The sequence below is a fragment of the Hesperophylax consimilis genome, chromosome 28 (genome assembly GCF_061612785.1).
Source record: "Hesperophylax consimilis isolate HC1 chromosome 28, BYU_Hcon_1.0, whole genome shotgun sequence".
In the NCBI taxonomy this organism is placed as follows: Eukaryota; Metazoa; Arthropoda; class Insecta; order Trichoptera; family Limnephilidae; genus Hesperophylax; species Hesperophylax consimilis.
In genome coordinates, this window is record NC_142863.1 from 526,876 (window position 1) to 541,082 (window position 14,207).

Genomic DNA, 14,207 nt, shown 5'->3' on the forward strand with positions numbered 1-14,207 from the left:
TTACTGTGCAGGCAGCAATCAGACTTAGAACCTTCTGCTTCTCGGGGCGCGTATTTCCTTTCCCGTGTTCAATAGGAGGCAGTACTAGAGTTTAGAAAGAGAATTAGCATAACAAACCCGTGTGTGCATAAATAAACCACTCACGTGCTTAAATAAACCACTCATGTGCGTGCGTGTTTCAAGGCAGTACTGCTTCCTATTGAATAAGGAAAAGGAAATACGCTACCGGGCCACTACTAATTTCTGTGATGTGCGTTAGTTATCCTGCGTGAAATCTGGTTCAATCGACTCAAAATTAAGGACTTAAATTTTAGTATTATTGTTAAAAAATGGAATAAAAAAAAAGAATTCAGACAAGCAATAAAGTAAGTATCTCTGGTTAAGTAACGAAAAAAAGCCTACTATTATTGTACACAGGTTCCTATTTTTATAATTTTGTGTTTTACCGTTTATGTTAAGTATGTTACCTTTATTTATGTTTACGTTTATTTATGTTACGTTATGTTATGTTTACGTTAGGTTTATTTATGTTACGTTATGTTATGTTTATGTTAGGTTTATTTATGTTACGTTATGTTATGTTTATGATGTATAATCATATGTATATTTATATCTATAGAGAGATTATTTTTATTATTTCACATACATACAAAACAGCGGATATATTTTATTGTTTGTAATGCTTTGTCTACTAATTCACTTTTTAAGATGTTTTCTTTAAAAACTAGTATTTACCTTATTTTTTGTGTTATTTTAAAACTTTTACGTATTTCATACTTTAGTTTCTTGTATTGCATCTCTACAGTAACTCTTTTAAAATAACTTAGATTTATATTTGATATTTTATCTCCACTTAAACCATGGAAATAAGATAAAAATACTTATACAGTGGTGCCTCACACAACGAACTTAATTCGTTCCAGGAGCAAGTTCGTTATGCGAAAAGTTCGTTATGTGAAACGCGTTTTCCCATAACAATACATGTTAAAAAAAATAATTCGTTCTGTAGCATAAAATATGGTAAGATGACATAAAAAAAGATAAATTTTTTGTTATTATTTTTATTTAGATACATCTAAAAACATAATGAAAAAAACACACATTTTTTAATTTTAAGAAATAATCGAATCTTGCACATCTTCATCCATTTTCCGCCGATGGTGCAGTGAAAAACCTGTCCAAAGTCGTTTGTTTCTCTCTTTTCTTCAACATCTGCCGGAAATAACGGACAAGAGTATCGGAGTACAGGTCGTTGATCCTGTTTGCTTCAGCGGAATCCGGATAGTGGGCATTGGTAAACTCCTGAACTGCTTTCCATTTGACCAGGATGTTCTTGATGTCAGCAGTTGGAATTGGTTGATTGTTTGATTGTTGCTCCTCGTGGCTTTGTGTCCTGGCAATTTCTTCTCTTCTTTTGTAATGAATGTTCTGCTCGGCATTCTTTTCCAGAAAAGACCCGTTTCATCGGCATTGAACACTTGTTGTGGGCAGTATCCTTCATCCATAATAAATTTTTGAAAATTAATAGAGAACTTTTCTGCTTCTTTTTTATCAGCACTGCCAGCCTCACCATGCATATTAATGCTGTGGATTCCATACCTTTTCTTAAATCTAAAAAACCACCCCCTGCTGGCTTTGAAATCTTCTTTATTATCTTGATTGCTTATTAATTATTTCCTGTTTCATTTCAAGAGAAATCACCTTCCTGCTTTTTTTAGAACCCATCATATAAAAAAATGTTGAGTTTATCTTAAAAGGACGACTGCCGTGATACGTGTGCGATTTAATTCGTAATGAAGAACGATTGCTGCGATACGTGCGTAAGTTAAGCGTACTACGCAGTGACTAACGAGTCTAACGACTGCCTGCGCGGGAGGATGCAATTAATCGGCAGTGATCGTAGAAGATCGGGCGACTTCGTTGTGTGAAGCGAAGTTCGTTGTATGAAGCGAAGTTCGTTGTATGAATCGTGAAATGAACGAAAAGGAAGTTCGTTGTGTGCAGCATTCGCTGTGCGAGGCGTTCGTTGTGTGAGGCACCACTGTAATACCCACACACAGGCTTCGCCTTCATGGGATTTTTTTAAAATTTAAATTTTAAATTTAATTTTAATAAGCAAAAAAAATATTCAAGACGCAAACCTTTTCGTAAAATGCAAATTGTACATGAGATTAATATTGTAGTTTACGAACATAGAATGTAACATTATTGTACACTTTTGTTACAAGAATTGCAAATACCTTGTGACATATTATTTTTCTGATTCTCAAGCTAGAATTTGATTTTAATGTGACAATACGTTATGCTAAATTTCAATCAAAATATGTGTGAGAAATTAATGTTTTGTAAGTATATTTGAAAACAGATATTGACAAAAAAATGTGAAATTTACGTGGCGGGATCATGGCGGGATGTTGAAGCTGATCAGGTTTCCGAGGTCGTCCGTTGCAGGTTGGATCTGGGCTGGAGACGGCAGGTAGATCGATGATGTAGTTTGAGATCTCCTCGTAGACCAGATGTGGAAGATGAATGTGATGTGAAAGATGTGGAAGTTTCCACGAGTTGCGTCAGTTTTAGCTGAAATAGAGGGTAACACGCCTTAGTTCAAATTACGAAAATGTCACAGTTTACAACAGAAAAAGGGCTTGTTGTTGGATTTATTTTATTTTTATACGCCGTGGATATACAGACGTAGAATTAATTCAGTGGGTATTCAGAATTGTAAAGCGGGTAATTGTAGAGCTACCCGTGGTTGTGCAAACGCATATGATTGAATATAATTTTTTACAAAAAAATACTGGGATTTATTAAATTTTAACTTGAATTTAAATATTTTAAATTAAAAATGAAATGGTGCTTACCAGATTTATCCCAGGACTCTGCTTTTGAGGTCAAGTGCCGAACCAACACGTGTTTCGCGAAACAAAAATGAAGTTACAAATTTTTTGTTGTTTGTTTTTGGGGTGTTATGCCGTGTTGCGCTAACTCCTTCTTTAGCCGACGTTTCGGACAGCGTTGCAGTGTCCATCACGTCTTCGGATCTACCGGATCTGCCCTGATGATGGACACTGCAACGCTGTCCGAAACGTCGGCTAAAGAAGGAGTTAGCGCAACACGGCATAACACCCCAAAAACAAACAACAAAAATGCTTTTGGCCGTGAGAATCTAAAAACTTACCGAAGTTACAAATGTTCAAAATCGGGGTCACCAGATGTGGAAGGTTTCATGCGGCTACACTGAACATAGTTCAGCTCGCAAAATTTCACGATTTATACAGTGAAACCTCAAACTGCAATCAAACTTTGATTTCCATGCACTACAAAGTAATAAACAATGCTCCGAACAACTAGTTCGTCGATGCACCTGACACCGCAAACGCGGTATATTAGCAAACTTTTAGTTTTAAGCTACTTTGTAAATAAATTAAAACTGCAAACACTCATCATAACTAAAGCTTAACTAGTAAACATTGTATTAGAATTAAGTTCTCTTGTTGACCATCTATCTTGCTCACATTCTGACTGGAGGTGCCTCAGTCAGGATGTGACCAATATGTTGCTTCTTATATCTCAAATCCTGTAGTATGTCGTAGACACTGGAGGGGAGGCTGTCGGGATATAAGAAAGCACCCCAATATGGTGATTATTATTTATAAGATGGTCACCCTTTTATTAGATTGCAACACCGGCCGCTGCAGGTCCGACCGGACACAATAGCGACTGCAGCGGCACTCTGTTTTTGAGCGTCTTAGAACTGACACATTGTTAACTTTGTAGAATCACTTTCGCTTATAAATGTTAAACATACCTTCCGTTAAATAAATAATTAAACGTGGAAATTTCTTTTACTTCTCCGAGTCGATGGCCCTGCTACCACAAGTAAGTATTCATGGCGATCTACAATCCACATCCTGAAACCTTCCACAATGTACATTTATTACTTCTCCGAGTCGATGGCCCTGCTACCACAAGTAAGTATTCATGGCGATCTACAATCCACATCCTGAAACCTTCCACAATGTACATTTATTACTTCTCCGAGTCGATGGCCCTGCTACCACAAGTAAGTATTCATGGCGATCTACAATCCACATCCTGAAACCTTCCACAATGTACATTTATTACTTCTCCGAGTCGATGGCCCTGCTACCACAAGTAAGTATTCATGGCGATCTACAATCCACATCCTGAAACCTTCCACAATGTACATTTATTACTTCTCCGAGTCGATGGCCCTGCTACCACAAGTAAGTATTCATGGCGATCTACAATCCACATCCTGAAACCTTCCACAATGTACATTTATTACTTCTCCGAGTCGATGGCCCTGCTACCACAAGTAAGTATTCATGGCGATCTACAATCCACATCCTGAAACCTTCCACAATGTACATTTATTACTTCTCCGAGTCGATGGCCCTGCTACCACAAGTAAGTATTCATGGCGATCTACAATCCACATCCTGAAACCTTCCACAATGTACATTTATTACTTCTCCGAGTCGATGGCCCTGCTACCACAAGTAAGTATTCATGGCGATCTACAATCCACATCCTGAAACCTTCCACAATGTACATTTATTACTTCTCCGAGTCGATGGCCCTGCTACCACAAGTAAGTATTCATGGCGATCTACAATCCACATCCTGAAACCTTCCACAATGTACATTTATTACTTCTCCGAGTCGATGGCCCTGCTACCACAAGTAAGTATTCATGGCGATCTACAATCCACATCCTGAAACCTTCCACAATGTACATTTATTACTTCTCCGAGTCGATGGCCCTGCTACCACAAGTAAGTATTCATGGCGATCTACAATCCACATCCTGAAACCTTCCACAATGTACATTTATTACTTCTCCGAGTCGATGGCCCTGCTACCACAAGTAAGTATTCATGGCGATCTACAATCCACATCCTGAAACCTTCCACAATGTACATTTATTACTTCTCCGAGTCGATGGCCCTGCTACCACAAGTAAGTATTCATGGCGATCTACAATCCACATCCTGAAACCTTCCACAATGTACATTTATTACTTCTCCGAGTCGATGGCCCTGCTACCACAAGTAAGTATTCATGGCGATCTACAATCCACATCCTGAAACCTTCCACAATGTACATTTATTACTTCTCCGAGTCGATGGCCCTGCTACCACAAGTAAGTATTCATGGCGATCTACAATCCACATCCTGAAACCTTCCACAATGTACATTTATTACTTCTCCGAGTCGATGGCCCTGCTACCACAAGTAAGTATTCATGGCGATCTACAATCCACATCCTGAAACCTTCCACAATGTACATTTATTACTTCTCCGAGTCGATGGCCCTGCTACCACAAGTAAGTATTCATGGCGATCTACAATCCACATCCTGAAACCTTCCACAATGTACATTTATTACTTCTCCGAGTCGATGGCCCTGCTACCACAAGTAAGTATTCATGGCGATCTACAATCCACATCCTGAAACCTTCCACAATGTACATTTATTACTTCTCCGAGTCGATGGCCCTGCTACCACAAGTAAGTATTCATGGCGATCTACAATCCACATCCTGAAACCTTCCACAATGTACATTTATTACTTCTCCGAGTCGATGGCCCTGCTACCACAAGTAAGTATTCATGGCGATCTACAATCCACATCCTGAAACCTTCCACAATGTACATTTATTACTTCTCCGAGTCGATGGCCCTGCTACCACAAGTAAGTATTCATGGCGATCTACAATCCACATCCTGAAACCTTCCACAATGTACATTTATTACTTCTCCGAGTCGATGGCCCTGCTACCACAAGTAAGTATTCATGGCGATCTACAATCCACATCCTGAAACCTTCCACAATGTACATTTATTACTTCTCCGAGTCGATGGCCCTGCTACCACAAGTAAGTATTCATGGCGATCTACAATCCACATCCTGAAACCTTCCACAATGTACATTTATTACTTCTCCGAGTCGATGGCCCTGCTACCACAAGTAAGTATTCATGGCGATCTACAATCCACATCCTGAAACCTTCCACAATGTACATTTATTACTTCTCCGAGTCGATGGCCCTGCTACCACAAGTAAGTATTCATGGCGATCTACAATCCACATCCTGAAACCTTCCACAATGTACATTTATTACTTCTCCGAGTCGATGGCCCTGCTACCACAAGTAAGTATTCATGGCGATCTACAATCCACATCCTGAAACCTTCCACAATGTACATTTATTACTTCTCCGAGTCGATGGCCCTGCTACCACAAGTAAGTATTCATGGCGATCTACAATCCACATCCTGAAACCTTCCACAATGTACATTTATTACTTCTCCGAGTCGATGGCCCTGCTACCACAAGTAAGTATTCATGGCGATCTACAATCCACATCCTGAAACCTTCCACAATGTACATTTATTACTTCTCCGAGTCGATGGCCCTGCTACCACAAGTAAGTATTCATGGCGATCTACAATCCACATCCTGAAACCTTCCACAATGTACATTTATTACTTCTCCGAGTCGATGGCCCTGCTACCACAAGTAAGTATTCATGGCGATCTACAATCCACATCCTGAAACCTTCCACAATGTACATTTATTACTTCTCCGAGTCGATGGCCCTGCTACCACAAGTAAGTATTCATGGCGATCTACAATCCACATCCTGAAACCTTCCACAATGTACATTTATTACTTCTCCGAGTCGATGGCCCTGCTACCACAAGTAAGTATTCATGGCGATCTACAATCCACATCCTGAAACCTTCCACAATGTACATTTATTACTTCTCCGAGTCGATGGCCCTGCTACCACAAGTAAGTATTCATGGCGATCTACAATCCACATCCTGAAACCTTCCACAATGTACATTTATTACTTCTCCGAGTCGATGGCCCTGCTACCACAAGTAAGTATTCATGGCGATCTACAATCCACATCCTGAAACCTTCCACAATGTACATTTATTACTTCTCCGAGTCGATGGCCCTGCTACCACAAGTAAGTATTCATGGCGATCTACAATCCACATCCTGAAACCTTCCACAATGTACATTTATTACTTCTCCGAGTCGATGGCCCTGCTACCACAAGTAAGTATTCATGGCGATCTACAATCCACATCCTGAAACCTTCCACAATGTACATTTATTACTTCTCCGAGTCGATGGCCCTGCTACCACAAGTAAGTATTCATGGCGATCTACAATCCACATCCTGAAACCTTCCACAATGTACATTTATTACTTCTCCGAGTCGATGGCCCTGCTACCACAAGTAAGTATTCATGGCGATCTACAATCCACATCCTGAAACCTTCCACAATGTACATTTATTACTTCTCCGAGTCGATGGCCCTGCTACCACAAGTAAGTATTCATGGCGATCTACAATCCACATCCTGAAACCTTCCACAATGTACATTTATTACTTCTCCGAGTCGATGGCCCTGCTACCACAAGTAAGTATTCATGGCGATCTACAATCCACATCCTGAAACCTTCCACAATGTACATTTATTACTTCTCCGAGTCGATGGCCCTGCTACCACAAGTAAGTATTCATGGCGATCTACAATCCACATCCTGAAACCTTCCACAATGTACATTTATTACTTCTCCGAGTCGATGGCCCTGCTACCACAAGTAAGTATTCATGGCGATCTACAATCCACATCCTGAAACCTTCCACAATGTACATTTATTACTTCTCCGAGTCGATGGCCCTGCTACCACAAGTAAGTATTCATGGCGATCTACAATCCACATCCTGAAACCTTCCACAATGTACATTTATTACTTCTCCGAGTCGATGGCCCTGCTACCACAAGTAAGTATTCATGGCGATCTACAATCCACATCCTGAAACCTTCCACAATGTACATTTATTACTTCTCCGAGTCGATGGCCCTGCTACCACAAGTAAGTATTCATGGCGATCTACAATCCACATCCTGAAACCTTCCACAATGTACATTTATTACTTCTCCGAGTCGATGGCCCTGCTACCACAAGTAAGTATTCATGGCGATCTACAATCCACATCCTGAAACCTTCCACAATGTACATTTATTACTTCTCCGAGTCGATGGCCCTGCTACCACAAGTAAGTATTCATGGCGATCTACAATCCACATCCTGAAACCTTCCACAATGTACATTTATTACTTCTCCGAGTCGATGGCCCTGCTACCACAAGTAAGTATTCATGGCGATCTACAATCCACATCCTGAAACCTTCCACAATGTACATTTATTACTTCTCCGAGTCGATGGCCCTGCTACCACAAGTAAGTATTCATGGCGATCTACAATCCACATCCTGAAACCTTCCACAATGTACATTTATTACTTCTCCGAGTCGATGGCCCTGCTACCACAAGTAAGTATTCATGGCGATCTACAATCCACATCCTGAAACCTTCCACAATGTACATTTATTACTTCTCCGAGTCGATGGCCCTGCTACCACAAGTAAGTATTCATGGCGATCTACAATCCACATCCTGAAACCTTCCACAATGTACATTTATTACTTCTCCGAGTCGATGGCCCTGCTACCACAAGTAAGTATTCATGGCGATCTACAATCCACATCCTGAAACCTTCCACAATGTACATTTATTACTTCTCCGAGTCGATGGCCCTGCTACCACAAGTAAGTATTCATGGCGATCTACAATCCACATCCTGAAACCTTCCACAATGTACATTTATTACTTCTCCGAGTCGATGGCCCTGCTACCACAAGTAAGTATTCATGGCGATCTACAATCCACATCCTGAAACCTTCCACAATGTACATTTATTACTTCTCCGAGTCGATGGCCCTGCTACCACAAGTAAGTATTCATGGCGATCTACAATCCACATCCTGAAACCTTCCACAATGTACATTTATTACTTCTCCGAGTCGATGGCCCTGCTACCACAAGTAAGTATTCATGGCGATCTACAATCCACATCCTGAAACCTTCCACAATGTACATTTATTACTTCTCCGAGTCGATGGCCCTGCTACCACAAGTAAGTATTCATGGCGATCTACAATCCACATCCTGAAACCTTCCACAATGTACATTTATTACTTCTCCGAGTCGATGGCCCTGCTACCACAAGTAAGTATTCATGGCGATCTACAATCCACATCCTGAAACCTTCCACAATGTACATTTATTACTTCTCCGAGTCGATGGCCCTGCTACCACAAGTAAGTATTCATGGCGATCTACAATCCACATCCTGAAACCTTCCACAATGTACATTTATTACTTCTCCGAGTCGATGGCCCTGCTACCACAAGTAAGTATTCATGGCGATCTACAATCCACATCCTGAAACCTTCCACAATGTACATTTATTACTTCTCCGAGTCGATGGCCCTGCTACCACAAGTAAGTATTCATGGCGATCTACAATCCACATCCTGAAACCTTCCACAATGTACATTTATTACTTCTCCGAGTCGATGGCCCTGCTACCACAAGTAAGTATTCATGGCGATCTACAATCCACATCCTGAAACCTTCCACAATGTACATTTATTACTTCTCCGAGTCGATGGCCCTGCTACCACAAGTAAGTATTCATGGCGATCTACAATCCACATCCTGAAACCTTCCACAATGTACATTTATTACTTCTCCGAGTCGATGGCCCTGCTACCACAAGTAAGTATTCATGGCGATCTACAATCCACATCCTGAAACCTTCCACAATGTACATTTATTACTTCTCCGAGTCGATGGCCCTGCTACCACAAGTAAGTATTCATGGCGATCTACAATCCACATCCTGAAACCTTCCACAATGTACATTTATTACTTCTCCGAGTCGATGGCCCTGCTACCACAAGTAAGTATTCATGGCGATCTACAATCCACATCCTGAAACCTTCCACAATGTACATTTATTACTTCTCCGAGTCGATGGCCCTGCTACCACAAGTAAGTATTCATGGCGATCTACAATCCACATCCTGAAACCTTCCACAATGTACATTTATTACTTCTCCGAGTCGATGGCCCTGCTACCACAAGTAAGTATTCATGGCGATCTACAATCCACATCCTGAAACCTTCCACAATGTACATTTATTACTTCTCCGAGTCGATGGCCCTGCTACCACAAGTAAGTATTCATGGCGATCTACAATCCACATCCTGAAACCTTCCACAATGTACATTTATTACTTCTCCGAGTCGATGGCCCTGCTACCACAAGTAAGTATTCATGGCGATCTACAATCCACATCCTGAAACCTTCCACAATGTACATTTATTACTTCTCCGAGTCGATGGCCCTGCTACCACAAGTAAGTATTCATGGCGATCTACAATCCACATCCTGAAACCTTCCACAATGTACATTTATTACTTCTCCGAGTCGATGGCCCTGCTACCACAAGTAAGTATTCATGGCGATCTACAATCCACATCCTGAAACCTTCCACAATGTACATTTATTACTTCTCCGAGTCGATGGCCCTGCTACCACAAGTAAGTATTCATGGCGATCTACAATCCACATCCTGAAACCTTCCACAATGTACATTTATTACTTCTCCGAGTCGATGGCCCTGCTACCACAAGTAAGTATTCATGGCGATCTACAATCCACATCCTGAAACCTTCCACAATGTACATTTATTACTTCTCCGAGTCGATGGCCCTGCTACCACAAGTAAGTATTCATGGCGATCTACAATCCACATCCTGAAACCTTCCACAATGTACATTTATTACTTCTCCGAGTCGATGGCCCTGCTACCACAAGTAAGTATTCATGGCGATCTACAATCCACATCCTGAAACCTTCCACAATGTACATTTATTACTTCTCCGAGTCGATGGCCCTGCTACCACAAGTAAGTATTCATGGCGATCTACAATCCACATCCTGAAACCTTCCACAATGTACATTTATTACTTCTCCGAGTCGATGGCCCTGCTACCACAAGTAAGTATTCATGGCGATCTACAATCCACATCCTGAAACCTTCCACAATGTACATTTATTACTTCTCCGAGTCGATGGCCCTGCTACCACAAGTAAGTATTCATGGCGATCTACAATCCACATCCTGAAACCTTCCACAATGTACATTTATTACTTCTCCGAGTCGATGGCCCTGCTACCACAAGTAAGTATTCATGGCGATCTACAATCCACATCCTGAAACCTTCCACAATGTACATTTATTACTTCTCCGAGTCGATGGCCCTGCTACCACAAGTAAGTATTCATGGCGATCTACAATCCACATCCTGAAACCTTCCACAATGTACATTTATTACTTCTCCGAGTCGATGGCCCTGCTACCACAAGTAAGTATTCATGGCGATCTACAATCCACATCCTGAAACCTTCCACAATGTACATTTATTACTTCTCCGAGTCGATGGCCCTGCTACCACAAGTAAGTATTCATGGCGATCTACAATCCACATCCTGAAACCTTCCACAATGTACATTTATTACTTCTCCGAGTCGATGGCCCTGCTACCACAAGTAAGTATTCATGGCGATCTACAATCCACATCCTGAAACCTTCCACAATGTACATTTATTACTTCTCCGAGTCGATGGCCCTGCTACCACAAGTAAGTATTCATGGCGATCTACAATCCACATCCTGAAACCTTCCACAATGTACATTTATTACTTCTCCGAGTCGATGGCCCTGCTACCACAAGTAAGTATTCATGGCGATCTACAATCCACATCCTGAAACCTTCCACAATGTACATTTATTACTTCTCCGAGTCGATGGCCCTGCTACCACAAGTAAGTATTCATGGCGATCTACAATCCACATCCTGAAACCTTCCACAATGTACATTTATTACTTCTCCGAGTCGATGGCCCTGCTACCACAAGTAAGTATTCATGGCGATCTACAATCCACATCCTGAAACCTTCCACAATGTACATTTATTACTTCTCCGAGTCGATGGCCCTGCTACCACAAGTAAGTATTCATGGCGATCTACAATCCACATCCTGAAACCTTCCACAATGTACATTTATTACTTCTCCGAGTCGATGGCCCTGCTACCACAAGTAAGTATTCATGGCGATCTACAATCCACATCCTGAAACCTTCCACAATGTACATTTATTACTTCTCCGAGTCGATGGCCCTGCTACCACAAGTAAGTATTCATGGCGATCTACAATCCACATCCTGAAACCTTCCACAATGTACATTTATTACTTCTCCGAGTCGATGGCCCTGCTACCACAAGTAAGTATTCATGGCGATCTACAATCCACATCCTGAAACCTTCCACAATGTACATTTATTACTTCTCCGAGTCGATGGCCCTGCTACCACAAGTAAGTATTCATGGCGATCTACAATCCACATCCTGAAACCTTCCACAATGTACATTTATTACTTCTCCGAGTCGATGGCCCTGCTACCACAAGTAAGTATTCATGGCGATCTACAATCCACATCCTGAAACCTTCCACAATGTACATTTATTACTTCTCCGAGTCGATGGCCCTGCTACCACAAGTAAGTATTCATGGCGATCTACAATCCACATCCTGAAACCTTCCACAATGTACATTTATTACTTCTCCGAGTCGATGGCCCTGCTACCACAAGTAAGTATTCATGGCGATCTACAATCCACATCCTGAAACCTTCCACAATGTACATTTATTACTTCTCCGAGTCGATGGCCCTGCTACCACAAGTAAGTATTCATGGCGATCTACAATCCACATCCTGAAACCTTCCACAATGTACATTTATTACTTCTCCGAGTCGATGGCCCTGCTACCACAAGTAAGTATTCATGGCGATCTACAATCCACATCCTGAAACCTTCCACAATGTACATTTATTACTTCTCCGAGTCGATGGCCCTGCTACCACAAGTAAGTATTCATGGCGATCTACAATCCACATCCTGAAACCTTCCACAATGTACATTTATTACTTCTCCGAGTCGATGGCCCTGCTACCACAAGTAAGTATTCATGGCGATCTACAATCCACATCCTGAAACCTTCCACAATGTACATTTATTACTTCTCCGAGTCGATGGCCCTGCTACCACAAGTAAGTATTCATGGCGATCTACAATCCACATCCTGAAACCTTCCACAATGTACATTTATTACTTCTCCGAGTCGATGGCCCTGCTACCACAAGTAAGTATTCATGGCGATCTACAATCCACATCCTGAAACCTTCCACAATGTACATTTATTACTTCTCCGAGTCGATGGCCCTGCTACCACAAGTAAGTATTCATGGCGATCTACAATCCACATCCTGAAACCTTCCACAATGTACATTTATTACTTCTCCGAGTCGATGGCCCTGCTACCACAAGTAAGTATTCATGGCGATCTACAATCCACATCCTGAAACCTTCCACAATGTACATTTATTACTTCTCCGAGTCGATGGCCCTGCTACCACAAGTAAGTATTCATGGCGATCTACAATCCACATCCTGAAACCTTCCACAATGTACATTTATTACTTCTCCGAGTCGATGGCCCTGCTACCACAAGTAAGTATTCATGGCGATCTACAATCCACATCCTGAAACCTTCCACAATGTACATTTATTACTTCTCCGAGTCGATGGCCCTGCTACCACAAGTAAGTATTCATGGCGATCTACAATCCACATCCTGAAACCTTCCACAATGTACATTTATTACTTCTCCGAGTCGATGGCCCTGCTACCACAAGTAAGTATTCATGGCGATCTACAATCCACATCCTGAAACCTTCCACAATGTACATTTATTACTTCTCCGAGTCGATGGCCCTGCTACCACAAGTAAGTATTCATGGCGATCTACAATCCACATCCTGAAACCTTCCACAATGTACATTTATTACTTCTCCGAGTCGATGGCCCTGCTACCACAAGTAAGTATTCATGGCGATCTACAATCCACATCCTGAAACCTTCCACAATGTACATTTATTACTTCTCCGAGTCGATGGCCCTGCTACCACAAGTAAGTATTCATGGCGATCTACAATCCACATCCTGAAACCTTCCACAATGTACATTTATTACTTCTCCGAGTCGATGGCCCTGCTACCACAAGTAAGTATTCATGGCGATCTACAATCCACATCCTGAAACCTTCCACAATGTACATTTATTACTTCTCCGAGTCGATGGCCCTGCTACCACAAGTAAGTATTCATGGCGATCTACAA